Genomic DNA, 14,478 nt, shown 5'->3' with positions numbered 1-14,478 from the left:
ATTGCCCGCGACAGGAAACGGCGCAAAACGCAACGTGGTCACACCTCAATTTCGCAGTGAAAAATGACCCTTTTTTGGCAAAATGTCTAGCTGTAGTTTTTGAACCCTAGCTCTGCGGGCACCTTAAGAAACCTAGCAAACCTATACATTTTTGGAAACTAGACACCCAGGGGAATCCAGGATGGGTTGACTTGACTGCCTCCCACCAGGGTCTGTTACCCAGAATCCCTTGCAAACCTAAAAAATTGTCAAAAAAACCATATTTTCCCCACATTTCTGTCGTGGAAAGTTCCGGAATCTGCGTGGATCCACAAATTTCCACACACCCCGCGTTCCCCAAAGTCTTACGAGAAAAACGGTACCTCACTTGTGGGGGTCGGCCTAGTGCCCGTGGCAGGAAACGGTGCAAAACGCAACATGGTCACACCTCAATTTCGCAGTGAAAAATGACCCTTTTTTAGCAAAATGTCTAGCTGTAGTTTTTGAACCCTAGTTCTGCGGGCACCTTGGGAAATCTAGCAAAACTATACATTTTTGAATACTAGACACCCAGGGGAATCCAGGATGGGGTGACTTGACTGCCTCCCACCAGGGTCTGTTACCCAGAATCCCTTGCAAACCTAAAAATTTGTCCAAAAAAACACATTTTCCCCCACATTTCTGTCGTGGAAAGTTCCGGAATCTATGTGGATCCACAAATTTCCACCCACCCCGCGTTCCCCAAAGTCTTACGAGAAAAACGGTACCTCACTTGTGTGGGTCGGCCTAGTGCCCGCGACAGAAAACGGCGCAAAACGCAACGTGGTCACACCTCAATTTCGCAGTGAAAAATGACCCTTTTTTGGCAAAATGTCTAGCTGTAGTTTTTGAACCCTAGCTCTGCGGGCACCTTTGGAAACCTAGCAAACCTATACATTTTTGAAAACTAGACACCCAGGGGAATCCAGGATGGGGTGACTTGACTGCCTCCCACCAGGGTCTGTTACCCAGAATCCCTTGCAAACCTAAAAACATGTCAAAAAAACACATTTTCCCCATATTTCTGTCGTGGAAAATTCCAGAATCTGTGTGGATCCACAAATTTCTACCCACCCCGCGTTCCCCAAAGTCTTACGAGAAAAACGGTACCTCACTTGTGTGGGTCGGCCTAGTGCCCGCGACAGGAAACGGCGCAAAACGCAACATGGTCACACCTGAATTTCGCAGTGAAAAATGACCCTTTTTTGGCAAAATGTCTAGCTGTAGTTTTTTAACCCTAGTTCTGCGGGCACCTTGGGAAACCTAGCAAAACTATACATTTTTGAAAACTAGACACCCAGGGGAATCCAGGATGGGGTGACTTGACTGCCTCCCACCAGGGTCTGTTACCCAGAATCCCTTGCAAACCTAAAAATTTGTACAAAAAAAACATTTTCCCCACATTTCTGTCGTGGAAAGTTCCGGAATCTACGTGGATCCACAAATTTCCACCCACCCGCGGTCCCCGAAGTCTTACGAGAAAAATGGTACCTCACTTGTGTGGGTCGGCCTAGTGTCCGTGACAGGAAACGGCGCAAAACGCAACATGGTCACACCTCAATTTCGCAGTGAAAAATGACCCTTTTTTGGCAAAATGTCTAGCTGTAGTTTTTGAACCCTAGCTCTGCGGGCACCTTGGGAAACCTAGCAAACCTATACATTTTTGAAAACTACACACCCAGGGGAATCCAGGATGGGGTGACTTGACTGCCTCCCACCAGGGTCTGTTACCCAGAATCCCTTGCAAACCTAAAAAATTGTCAAAAAAACCATATTTTCCCCACATTTCTGTCGTGGAAACTTCCGGAATCTGCGTGGATCCACAAATTTCCACACACCCCGCGTTCCCCAAAGTCTTACAAGAAAAACAGTACCTCACTTGTGTGGGTCGGCCTAGTGCCCGCGACAGGAAACGGCGCAAAACGCAACATGGTCACACCTCAATTTCGCAGTGAAAAATGACCCTTTTTTGGCAAAATGACTAGCTGTAGTTTTTGAACCCTAGCTCTGCGGGCACCTTGGGAAACCTAGCAAACCTATACATTTTTGAAAACTAGACACCCAGGGGAATCCAGGATTGGGTTACTTGACTGCCTCCCACCAGGGTCTGTTACCCAGAATCCCTTGCAAACCTAAAAAATTGTCCCAAAAAAAATTTTCCCCATATTTCTGTCGTGGAAAATTCCGGAATCTGTGTGGATCCACAAATTTCTACCCACCCTGTGTTCCCCAAAGTCTTACGAGAAAAACGGTACCTCACTTGTGTGGGTCGGCCTAGTGCCCGCGACAGGAAACGGCGCAAAACGCAACATGGTCACACCTCAATTTCGCAGTGAAAAATGACCGTTTTTTGGCAAAATGTCTAGCTGTAGTTTTTTAACCCTAGTTCTGCGGGCACCTTGGAAAATCTAGCAAAACTATCCATATTTGAAAACTAGACACCCAGGGGAATCCAGGATGGGGTGACTTGACTGCCTCCCACCAGGGTCTGTTACCCAGAATCCCTTGCAAACCTAAAAATTTGTCCCAAAAAACACATTTTCCCCACATTTCTGTCGTGGAAAGTTCCGGAATCTATGTGGATCCACAAATTTCCACCCACCCCGCGTTCCCCAAAGGCTTACTAGAAAAACGGTACCTTACTTGTGTGGGTGAGCCTTGTGCCCGCAACAGGAAACAGCGCAAAACACAACGTGGTCACACCTCAATTTCGCAGTGAAAAATGACCCTTTTTTGGCAAAATGTCTAGCTGTAGTTTTTGAACCCTAGCTCTGCGGGCACCTTGGGAAACCTAGCAAACCTATACATTTTTGAAAACTAGACACCCAGGGGAATCCAGGATGGGGTGACTTGACTGCCTCCCACCAGGGTCTGTTACCCAGAATCCCTTGCAAACCTAAAACCTAAAAAATTGTCCAAAAAAACACATTTTCCCCACATTTCTGTCATGGAAAGTTGCGGAATCTGCGTGGATCCACAAATTTCCACCCACCCCGCGTTCCCCAAAGTCTTACGAGAAAAACAGTACCTCACTTGTGTGGGTCGGCCTAGTGCCCGCGACAGGAAACGGCGCAAAACGCAACGTGGTCACACCTCAATTTCGCAGTGAAAAATGACCCTTTTTTGGCAAAATGTCTAGCTGTAGTTTTTGAACCCTAGCTCTGCGGGCACCTTTGGAAACCTAGCAAACCTATACATTTTTGAAAACTAGACACCCAGGGGAATCCAGGATGGGGTGACTTGACTGCCTCCCACCAGGGTCTGTTACCTAGAATCCCTTGCAAACCTAAAAATTTGTCCAAAAAAACATATTTTCCCCACATTTCTGTCGTGGAAAGTTCCGGAATCTACGTGGATCCACAAATTTCCACCCACCCGCGTTCCCCAAAGTCTTACGAGAAAAACGGTACCTCACTTGTGTGGGTCGGCCTAGTGCCCGCGACAGGAAACGGCGAGAAAACGCAACGTGGTCACACCTCAATTTCGCAGTGAAAAATGACCCTTTTTTGGCAAAATGTCTAGCTGTAGTTTTTGAACCCTAGCTCTGCGGGCACCTTTGGAAACCTAGCAAACCTATACATTTTTTAAAACTAGACACCCAGTAGAATCCAGGATGGGGTGACTTGACTGCCTCCCACCAGGGTCTGTTACCCAGAATCCCTTGCAAACCTAAAAAATTGTCCAAAAAAAAATTTTCCCCACATTTCTGTCGTGGAAAATTCCGGAATCTGTGTGGATCCACAAATTTCCACCCACCCTGCGTTCCCCAAAGTCTTACGAGAAAAACGGTACCTCACTTGTGTGGGTCGGCCTAGTGCCCGCGACAGGAAACGGCGCAAAACGCAACATGGTCACACCTCAATTTCGCAGTGAAAAATTACCCTTTTTTGGCAAAATGTCTAGCTGTAGTTTTTTAACCCTAGTTCTGCGGGCACCTTGGGAAATCTAGCAAAACTATCCATTTTTGAAAACTAGACACCCAGGGGAATCCAGGATGGGGTGACTTGACTGCCTCCCACCAGGGTCTGTTACCCAGAATCCCTTGCAAACCTAAAAATGTGTCCAAAAAAACACATTTTCCCCACATTTCTGTCGTGGAAAGTTCCAGAATCTACGTGGATCCAAAAATTTCCACCCACCCCGCGTTCCCCAAAGTCTTACAAGAAAAATGGTACCTCACTTGTGTGGGTCGGCCTTGTGCCCGCGACAGGAAACAGCGCAAAACACAACGTGGTCACACCTCAATTTCGCAGTGAAAAATGACCCTTTTTTGGCAAAATGTCTAGCTGTAGTTTTTGAACCCTAGCTCTGCGGGCACCTTGGGAAACCTAGCAAACCTATACATTTTTGAAAACTACACACCCAGGGGAATCCAGGATGGGGTGACTTGACTGCCTCCCACCAGGGTCTGTTACCCAGAATCCCTTGCAAACCTAAAAAATTGTCAAAAAAACCATATTTTCCCCACATTTCTGTCGTGGAAACTTCCGGAATCTGCGTGGATCCACAAATTTCCACACACCCCGCGTTCCCCAAAGTCTTACAAGAAAAACAGTACCTCACTTGTGTGGGTCGGCCTAGTGCCCGCGACAGGAAACGGCGCAAAACGCAACATGGTCACACCTCAATTTCGCAGTGAAAAATGACCCTTTTTTGGCAAAATGACTAGCTGTAGTTTTTGAACCCTAGCTCTGCGGGCACCTTGGGAAACCTAGCAAACCTATACATTTTTGAAAACTAGACACCCAGGGGAATCCAGGATTGGGTTACTTGACTGCCTCCCACCAGGGTCTGTTACCCAGAATCCCTCGCAAACCTAAAAAATTGTCCCAAAAAAAATTTTCCCCATATTTCTGTCGTGGAAAATTCCGGAATCTGTGTGGATCCACAAATTTCCACCCACCCTGTGTTCCCCAAAGTCTTACGAGAAAAACGGTACCTCACTTGTGTGGGTCGGCCTAGTGCCCGCGACAGGAAACGGCGCAAAACGCAACATGGTCACACCTCAATTTCGCAGTGAAAAATGACCGTTTTTTGGCAAAATGTCTAGCTGTAGTTTTTTAACCCTAGTTCTGCGGGCACCTTGGGAAATCTAGCAAAACTATCCATATTTGAAAACTAGACACCCAGGGGAATCCAGGATGGGGTGACTTGACTGCCTCCCACCAGGGTCTGTTACCCAGAATCCCTTGCAAACCTAAAAATTTGTCCCAAAAAACACATTTTCCCCACATTTCTGTCGTGGAAAGTTCCGGAATCTATGTGGATCCACAAATTTCCACCCACCCCGCGTTCCCCAAAGGCTTACGAGAAAAACGGTACCTTACTTGTGTGGGTGAGCCTTGTGCCCGCAACAGGAAACAGCGCAAAACACAACGTGGTCACACCTTAATTTCGCAGTGAAAAAGGACCCTTTTTTGGCAAAATGTCTAGCTGTAGTTTTTGAACCCTAGCTCTGCGGGCACCTTGGGAAACCTAGCAAACCTATACATTTTTGAAAACTAGACACCCAGGGGAATCCAGGATGGGGTGACTTGACTGCCTCCCACCAGGGTCTGTTACCCAGAATCCCTTGCAAACCTAAAACCTAAAAAATTGTCCAAAAAAACACATTTTCCCCACATTTCTGTCATGGAAAGTTCCGGAATCTGCGTGGATCCACAAATTTCCACCCACCCCGCGTTCCCCAAAGTCTTACGAGAAAAACAGTACCTCACTTGTGTGGGTCGGCCTAGTGCCCGCGACAGGAAACGGCACAAAACGCAACGTGGTCACACCTCAATTTCGCAGTGAAAAATGACCCTTTTTTGGCAAAATGTCTAGCTGTAGTTTTTGAACCCTAGCTCTGCGGGCACCTTTGGAAACCTAGCAAACCTATACATTTTTGAAAACTAGACACCCAGGGGAATCCAGGATGGGGTGACTTGACTGCCTCCCACCAGGGTCTGTTACCTAGAATCCCTTGCAAACCTAAAAATTTGTCCCAAAAAACATATTTTCCCCACATTTCTGTCGTGGAAAGTTCCGGAATCTACGTGGATCCACAAATTTCCACCCACCCGCGTTCCCCAAAGTCTTACGAGAAAAACGGTACCTCACTTGTGTGGGTCGGCCTAGTGCCCGCGACAGGAAACGGCGAGAAAACGCAACGTGGTCACACCTCAATTTCGCAGTGAAAAATGACCCTTTTTTGGCAAAATGTCTAGCTGTAGTTTTTGAACCCTAGCTCTGCGGGCACCTTTGGAAACCTAGCAAACCTATACATTTTTGAAAACTAGACACCCAGGGGAATCCAGGATGGGGTGACTTGACTGCCTCCCACCAGGGTCTGTTACCCAGAATCCCTTGCAAACCTAAAAAATTGTCCAAAAAAAAATTTTCCCCACATTTCTGTCGTGGAAAATTCCGGAATCTGTGTGGATCCACAAATTTCCACCCACCCTGCGTTCCCCAAAGTCTTACGAGAAAAACGGTACCTCACTTGTGTGGGTCGGCCTAGTGCCCGCGACAGGAAACGGCGCAAAACGCAACATGGTCACACCTCAATTTCGCAGTGAAAAATTACCCTTTTTTGGCAAAATGTCTAGCTGTAGTTTTTTAACCCTAGTTCTGCGGGCACCTTGGGAAATCTAGCAAAACTATCCATATTTGAAAACTAGACACCCAGGGGAATCCAGGATGGGGTGACTTGACTGCCTCCCACCAGGGTCTGTTACCCAGAATCCCTTGCAAACCTAAAAATTTGTCCCAAAAAACACATTTTCCCCACATTTCTGTCGTGGAAAGTTCCGGAATCTATGTGGATCCACAAATTTCCACCCACCCCGCGTTCCCCAAAGGCTTACGAGAAAAACGGTACCTTACTTGTGTGGGTGAGCCTTGTGCCCGCAACAGGAAACAGCGCAAAACACAACGTGGTCACACCTCAATTTCGCAGTGAAAAATGACCCTTTTTTGGCAAAATGTCTAGCTGTAGTTTTTGAACCCTAGCTCTGCGGGCACCTTGGGAAACCTAGCAAACCTATACATTTTTGAAAACTAGACACCCAGGGGAATCCAGGATGGGGTGACTTGACTGCCTCCCACCAGGGTCTGTTACCCAGAATCCCTTGCAAACCTAAAACCTAAAAAATTGTCCAAAAAAACACATTTTCCCCACATTTCTGTCATGGAAAGTTCCGGAATCTGCGTGGATCCACAAATTTCCACCCACCCCGCGTTCCCCAAAGTCTTACGAGAAAAACAGTACCTCACTTGTGTGGGTCGGCCTAGTGCCCGCGACAGGAAACGGCGCAAAACGCAACGTGGTCACACCTCAATTTCGCAGTGAAAAATGACCCTTTTTTGGCAAAATGTCTAGCTGTAGTTTTTGAACCCTAGCTCTGCGGGCACCTTTGGAAACCTAGCAAACCTATACATTTTTGAAAACTAGACACCCAGGGGAATCCAGGATGGGGTGACTTGACTGCCTCCCACCAGGGTCTGTTACCTAGAATCCCTTGCAAACCTAAAAATTTGTCCAAAAAAACATATTTTCCCCACATTTCTGTCGTGGAAAGTTCCGGAATCTACGTGGATCCACAAATTTCCACCCACCCGCGTTCCCCAAAGTCTTACGAGAAAAACGGTACCTCACTTGTGTGGGTCGGCCTAGTGCCCGCGACAGGAAACGGCGAGAAAACGCAACGTGGTCACACCTCAATTTCGCAGTGAAAAATGACCCTTTTTTGGCAAAATGTCTAGCTGTAGTTTTTGAACCCTAGCTCTGCAGGCACCTTTGGAAACCTAGCAAACCTATACATTTTTGAAAACTAGACACCCAGGGGAATCCAGGATGGGGTGACTTGACTGCCTCCCACCAGGGTCTGTTACCCAGAATCCCTTGCAAACCTAAAAAATTGTCCAAAAAAAAATTTTCCCCACATTTCTGTCGTGGAAAATTCCGGAATCTGTGTGGATCCACAAATTTCCACCCACCCTGCGTTCCCCAAAGTCTTACGAGAAAAATGGTACCTCACTTGTGTGGGTCGGCCTAGTGCCCGCGACAGGAAACGGCGCAAAACGCAACATGGTCACACCTCAATTTCGCAGTGAAAAATTACCCTTTTTTGGCAAAATGTCTAGCTGTAGTTTTTTAACCCTAGTTCTGCGGGCACCTTGGGAAATCTAGCAAAACTATCCATTTTTGAAAACTAGACACCCAGGGGAATCCAGGATGGGGTGACTTGACTGCCTCCCACCAGGGTCTGTTACCCAGAATCCCTTGCAAACCTAAAAATGTGTCCAAAAAAACACATTTTCCCCACATTTCTGTCGTGGAAAGTTCCAGAATCTACGTGGATCCAAAAATTTCCACCCACCCCGCGTTCCCCAAAGTCTTACAAGAAAAATGGTACCTCACTTGTGTGGGTCGGCCTTGTGCCCGCGACAGGAAACAGCGCAAAACACAACGTGGTCACACCTCAATTTCGCAGTGAAAAATGACCCTTTTTTGGCAAAATGTCTAGCTGTAGTTTTTGAACCCTAGCTCTGCGGGCACCTTGGGAAACCTAGCAAACCTATACATTTTTGAAAACTACACACCCAGGGGAATCCAGGATGGGGTGACTTGACTGCCTCCCACCAGGGTCTGTTACCCAGAATCCCTTGCAAACCTAAAAAATTGTCAAAAAAACCATATTTTCCCCACATTTCTGTCGTGGAAACTTCCGGAATCTGCGTGGATCCACAAATTTCCACACACCCCGCGTTCCCCAAAGTCTTACAAGAAAAACAGTACCTCACTTGTGTGGGTCGGCCTAGTGCCCGCGACAGGAAACGGCGCAAAACGCAACATGGTCACACCTCAATTTCGCAGTGAAAAATGACCCTTTTTTGGCAAAATGACTAGCTGTAGTTTTTGAACCCTAGCTCTGCGGGCACCTTGGGAAACCTAGCAAACCTATACATTTTTGAAAACTAGACACCCAGGGGAATCCAGGATTGGGTTACTTGACTGCCTCCCACCAGGGTCTGTTACCCAGAATCCCTCGCAAACCTAAAAAATTGTCCCAAAAAAAATTTTCCCCATATTTCTGTCGTGGAAAATTCCGGAATCTGTGTGGATCCACAAATTTCCACCCACCCTGTGTTCCCCAAAGTCTTACGAGAAAAACGGTACCTCACTTGTGTGGGTCGGCCTAGTGCCCGCGACAGGAAACGGCGCAAAACGCAACATGGTCACACCTCAATTTCGCAGTGAAAAATGACCGTTTTTTGGCAAAATGTCTAGCTGTAGTTTTTTAACCCTAGTTCTGCGGGCACCTTGGGAAATCTAGCAAAACTATCCATATTTGAAAACTAGACACCCAGGGGAATCCAGGATGGGGTGACTTGACTGCCTCCCACCAGGGTCTGTTACCCAGAATCCCTTGCAAACCTAAAAATTTGTCCCAAAAAACACATTTTCCCCACATTTCTGTCGTGGAAAGTTCCGGAATCTATGTGGATCCACAAATTTCCACCCACCCCGCGTTCCCCAAAGGCTTACGAGAAAAACGGTACCTTACTTGTGTGGGTGAGCCTTGTGCCCGCAACAGGAAACAGCGCAAAACACAACGTGGTCACACCTTAATTTCGCAGTGAAAAATGACCCTTTTGTGGCAAAATGTCTAGCTGTAGTTTTTGAACCCTAGCTCTGCGGGCACCTTGGGAAACCTAGCAAACCTATACATTTTTGAAAACTAGACACCCAGGGGAATCCAGGATGGGGTGACTTGACTGCCTCCCACCAGGGTCTGTTACCCAGAATCCCTTGCAAACCTAAAACCTAAAAAATTGTCCAAAAAAACACATTTTCCCCACATTTCTGTCATGGAAAGTTCCGGAATCTGCGTGGATCCACAAATTTCCACCCACCCCGCGTTCCCCAAAGTCTTACGAGAAAAACAGTACCTCACTTGTGTGGGTCGGCCTAGTGCCCGCGACAGGAAACGGCGCAAAACGCAACGTGGTCACACCTCAATTTCGCAGTGAAAAATGACCCTTTTTTGGCAAAATGTCTAGCTGTAGTTTTTGAACCCTAGCTCTGCGGGCACCTTTGGAAACCTAGCAAACCTATACATTTTTGAAAACTAGACACCCAGGGGAATCCAGGATGGGGTGACTTGACTGCCTCCCACCAGGGTCTGTTACCTAGAATCCCTTGCAAACCTAAAAATTTGTCCCAAAAAACATATTTTCCCCACATTTCTGTCGTGGAAAGTTCCGGAATCTACGTGGATCCACAAATTTCCACCCACCCGCGTTCCCCAAAGTCTTACGAGAAAAACGGTACCTCACTTGTGTGGGTCGGCCTAGTGCCCGCGACAGGAAACGGCGAGAAAACGCAACGTGGTCACACCTCAATTTCGCAGTGAAAAATGACCCTTTTTTGGCAAAATGTCTAGCTGTAGTTTTTGAACCCTAGCTCTGCGGGCACCTTTGGAAACCTAGCAAACCTATACATTTTTGAAAACTAGACACCCAGGGGAATCCAGGATGGGGTGACTTGACTGCCTCCCACCAGGGTCTGTTACCCAGAATCCCTTGCAAACCTAAAAAATTGTCCAAAAAAAAATTTTCCCCACATTTCTGTCGTGGAAAATTCCGGAATCTGTGTGGATCCACAAATTTCCACCCACCCTGCGTTCCCCAAAGTCTTACGAGAAAAACGGTACCTCACTTGTGTGGGTCGGCCTAGTGCCCGCGACAGGAAACGGCGCAAAACGCAACATGGTCACACCTCAATTTCGCAGTGAAAAATTACCCTTTTTTGGCAAAATGTCTAGCTGTAGTTTTTTAACCCTAGTTCTGCGGGCACCTTGGGAAATCTAGCAAAACTATCCATATTTGAAAACTAGACACCCAGGGGAATCCAGGATGGGGTGACTTGACTGCCTCCCACCAGGGTCTGTTACCCAGAATCCCTTGCAAACCTAAAAATTTGTCCCAAAAAACACATTTTCCCCACATTTCTGTCGTGGAAAGTTCCGGAATCTATGTGGATCCACAAATTTCCACCCACCCCGCGTTCCCCAAAGGCTTACGAGAAAAACGGTACCTTACTTGTGTGGGTGAGCCTTGTGCCCGCAACAGGAAACAGCGCAAAACACAACGTGGTCACACCTCAATTTCGCAGTGAAAAATGACCCTTTTTTGGCAAAATGTCTAGCTGTAGTTTTTGAACCCTAGCTCTGCGGGCACCTTGGGAAACCTAGCAAACCTATACATTTTTGAAAACTAGACACCCAGGGGAATCCAGGATGGGGTGACTTGACTGCCTCCCACCAGGGTCTGTTACCCAGAATCCCTTGCAAACCTAAAACCTAAAAAATTGTCCAAAAAAACACATTTTCCCCACATTTCTGTCATGGAAAGTTCCGGAATCTGCGTGGATCCACAAATTTCCACCCACCCCGCGTTCCCCAAAGTCTTACGAGAAAAACAGTACCTCACTTGTGTGGGTCGGCCTAGTGCCCGCGACAGGAAACGGCGCAAAACGCAACGTGGTCACACCTCAATTTCGCAGTGAAAAATGACCCTTTTTTGGCAAAATGTCTAGCTGTAGTTTTTGAACCCTAGCTCTGCGGGCACCTTTGGAAACCTAGCAAACCTATACATTTTTGAAAACTAGACACCCAGGGGAATCCAGGATGGGGTGACTTGACTGCCTCCCACCAGGGTCTGTTACCTAGAATCCCTTGCAAACCTAAAAATTTGTCCAAAAAAACATATTTTCCCCACATTTCTGTCGTGGAAAGTTCCGGAATCTACGTGGATCCACAAATTTCCACCCACCCGCGTTCCCCAAAGTCTTACGAGAAAAACGGTACCTCACTTGTGTGGGTCGGCCTAGTGCCCGCGACAGGAAACGGCGAGAAAACGCAACGTGGTCACACCTCAATTTCGCAGTGAAAAATGACCCTTTTTTGGCAAAATGTCTAGCTGTAGTTTTTGAACCCTAGCTCTGCAGGCACCTTTGGAAACCTAGCAAACCTATACATTTTTGAAAACTAGACACCCAGGGGAATCCAGGATGGGGTGACTTGACTGCCTCCCACCAGGGTCTGTTACCCAGAATCCCTTGCAAACCTAAAAAATTGTCCCAAAAAAAATTTTCCCCACATTTCTGTCGTGGAAAATTCCGGAATCTGTGTGGATCCACAAATTTCCACCCACCCTGCGTTCCCCAAAGTCTTACGAGAAAAATGGTACCTCACTTGTGTGGGTCGGCCTAGTGCCCGCGACAGGAAACGGCGCAAAACGCAACATGGTCACACCTCAATTTCGCAGTGAAAAATTACCCTTTTTTGGCAAAATGTCTAGCTGTAGTTTTTTAACCCTAGTTCTGCGGGCACCTTGGGAAATCTAGCAAAACTATCCATTTTTGAAAACTAGACACCCAGGGGAATCCAGGATGGGGTGACTTGACTGCCTCCCACCAGGGTCTGTTACCCAGAATCCCTTGCAAACCTAAAAATGTGTCCAAAAAAACACATTTTCCCCACATTTCTGTCGTGGAAAGTTCCAGAATCTACGTGGATCCAAAAATTTCCACCCACCCCGCGTTCCCCAAAGTCTTCCAAGAAAAATGGTACCTCACTTGTGTGGGTCGGCCTTGTGCCCGCGACAGGAAACAGCGCAAAACACAACGTGGTCACACCTCAATTTCGCAGTGAAAAATGACCCTTTTTTGGCAAAATGTCTAGCTGTAGTTTTTGAACCCTAGCTCTGCGGGCACCTTGGGAAACCTAGCAAACCTATACATTTTTGAAAACTACACACCCAGGGGAATCCAGGATGGGGTGACTTGACTGCCTCCCACCAGGGTCTGTTACCCAGAATCCCTTGCAAACCTAAAAAATTGTCAAAAAAACCATATTTTCCCACATTTCTGTCGTGGAAACTTCCGGAATCCGCGTGGATCCACAAATTTCCACACACCCCGCGTTCCCCAAAGTCTTACAAGAAAAACAGTACCTCACTTGTGTGGGTCGGCCTAGTGCCCGCGACAGGAAACGGCGCAAAACGCAACATGGTCACACCTCAATTTCGCAGTGAAAAATGACCCTTTTTTGGCAAAATGACTAGCTGTAGTTTTTGAACCCTAGCTCTGCGGGCACCTTGGGAAACCTAGCAAACCTATACATTTTTTAAAACTAGACACCCAGGGGAATCCAGGATTGGGTTACTTGACTGCCTCCCACCAGGGTCTGTTACCCAGAATCCCTCGCAAACCTAAAAAATTGTCCCAAAAAAAATTTTCCCCATATTTCTGTCGTGGAAAATTCCGGAATCTGTGTGGATCCACAAATTTCCACCCACCCTGTGTTCCCCAAAGTCTTACGAGAAAAACGGTACCTCACTTGTGTGGGTCGGCCTAGTGCCCGCGACAGGAAACGGCGCAAAACGCAACATGGTCACACCTCAATTTCGCAGTGAAAAATGACCGTTTTTTGGCAAAATGTCTAGCTGTAGTTTTTTAACCCTAGTTCTGCGGGCACCTTGGGAAATCTAGCAAAACTATCCATATTTGAAAACTAGACACCCAGGGGAATCCAGGATGGGGTGACTTGACTGCCTCCCACCAGGGTCTGTTACCCAGAATCCCTTGTAAACCTAAAAATTTGTCCCAAAAAACACATTTTACCCACATTTCTGTCGTGGAAAGTTCCGGAATCTATGTGGATCCACAAATTTCCACCCACCCCGCGTTCCCCAAAGGCTTACGAGAAAAACGGTACCTTACTTGTGTGGGTGAGCCTTGTGCCCGCAACAGGAAACAGCGCAAAACACAACGTGGTCACACCTTAATTTCGCAGTGAAAAATGACCCTTTTTTGGCAAAATGTCTAGCTGTAGTTTTTGAACCCTAGCTCTGCGGGCACCTTGGGAAACCTAGCAAACCTATACATTTTTGAAAACTAGACACCCAGGGGAATCCAGGATGGGGTGACTTGACTGCCTCCCACCAGGGTCTGTTACCCAGAATCCCTTGCAAACCTAAAACCTAAAAAATTGTCCAAAAAAACACATTTTCCCCACATTTCTGTCATGGAAAGTTCCGGAATCTGCGTGGATCCACAAATTTCCACCCACCCCGCGTTCCCCAAAGTCTTACGAGAAAAACAGTACCTCACTTGTGTGGGTCGGCCTAGTGCCCGCGACAGGAAACGGCGCAAAACGCAACGTGGTCACACCTCAATTTCGCAGTGAAAAATGACCCTTTTTTGGCAAAATGTCTAGCTGTAGTTTTTGAACCCTAGCTCTGCGGGCACCTTTGGAAACCTAGCAAACCTATACATTTTTGAAAACTAGACACCCAGGGGAATCCAGGATGGGGTGACTTGACTGCCTCCCACCAGGGTCTGTTACCTAGAATCCCTTGCAAACCTAAAAATTTGTCCAAAAAAACATATTTTCCCCACATTTCTGTCGTGGA

Source organism: Triturus cristatus, chromosome 1_1, assembly GCF_964204655.1.
Source record: "Triturus cristatus chromosome 1_1, aTriCri1.1, whole genome shotgun sequence".
In the NCBI taxonomy this organism is placed as follows: domain Eukaryota; kingdom Metazoa; phylum Chordata; class Amphibia; order Caudata; family Salamandridae; genus Triturus; species Triturus cristatus.
The sequence above is the reverse complement of the archived record's forward strand: the minus strand, read 5'-3'. Positions refer to the sequence as shown.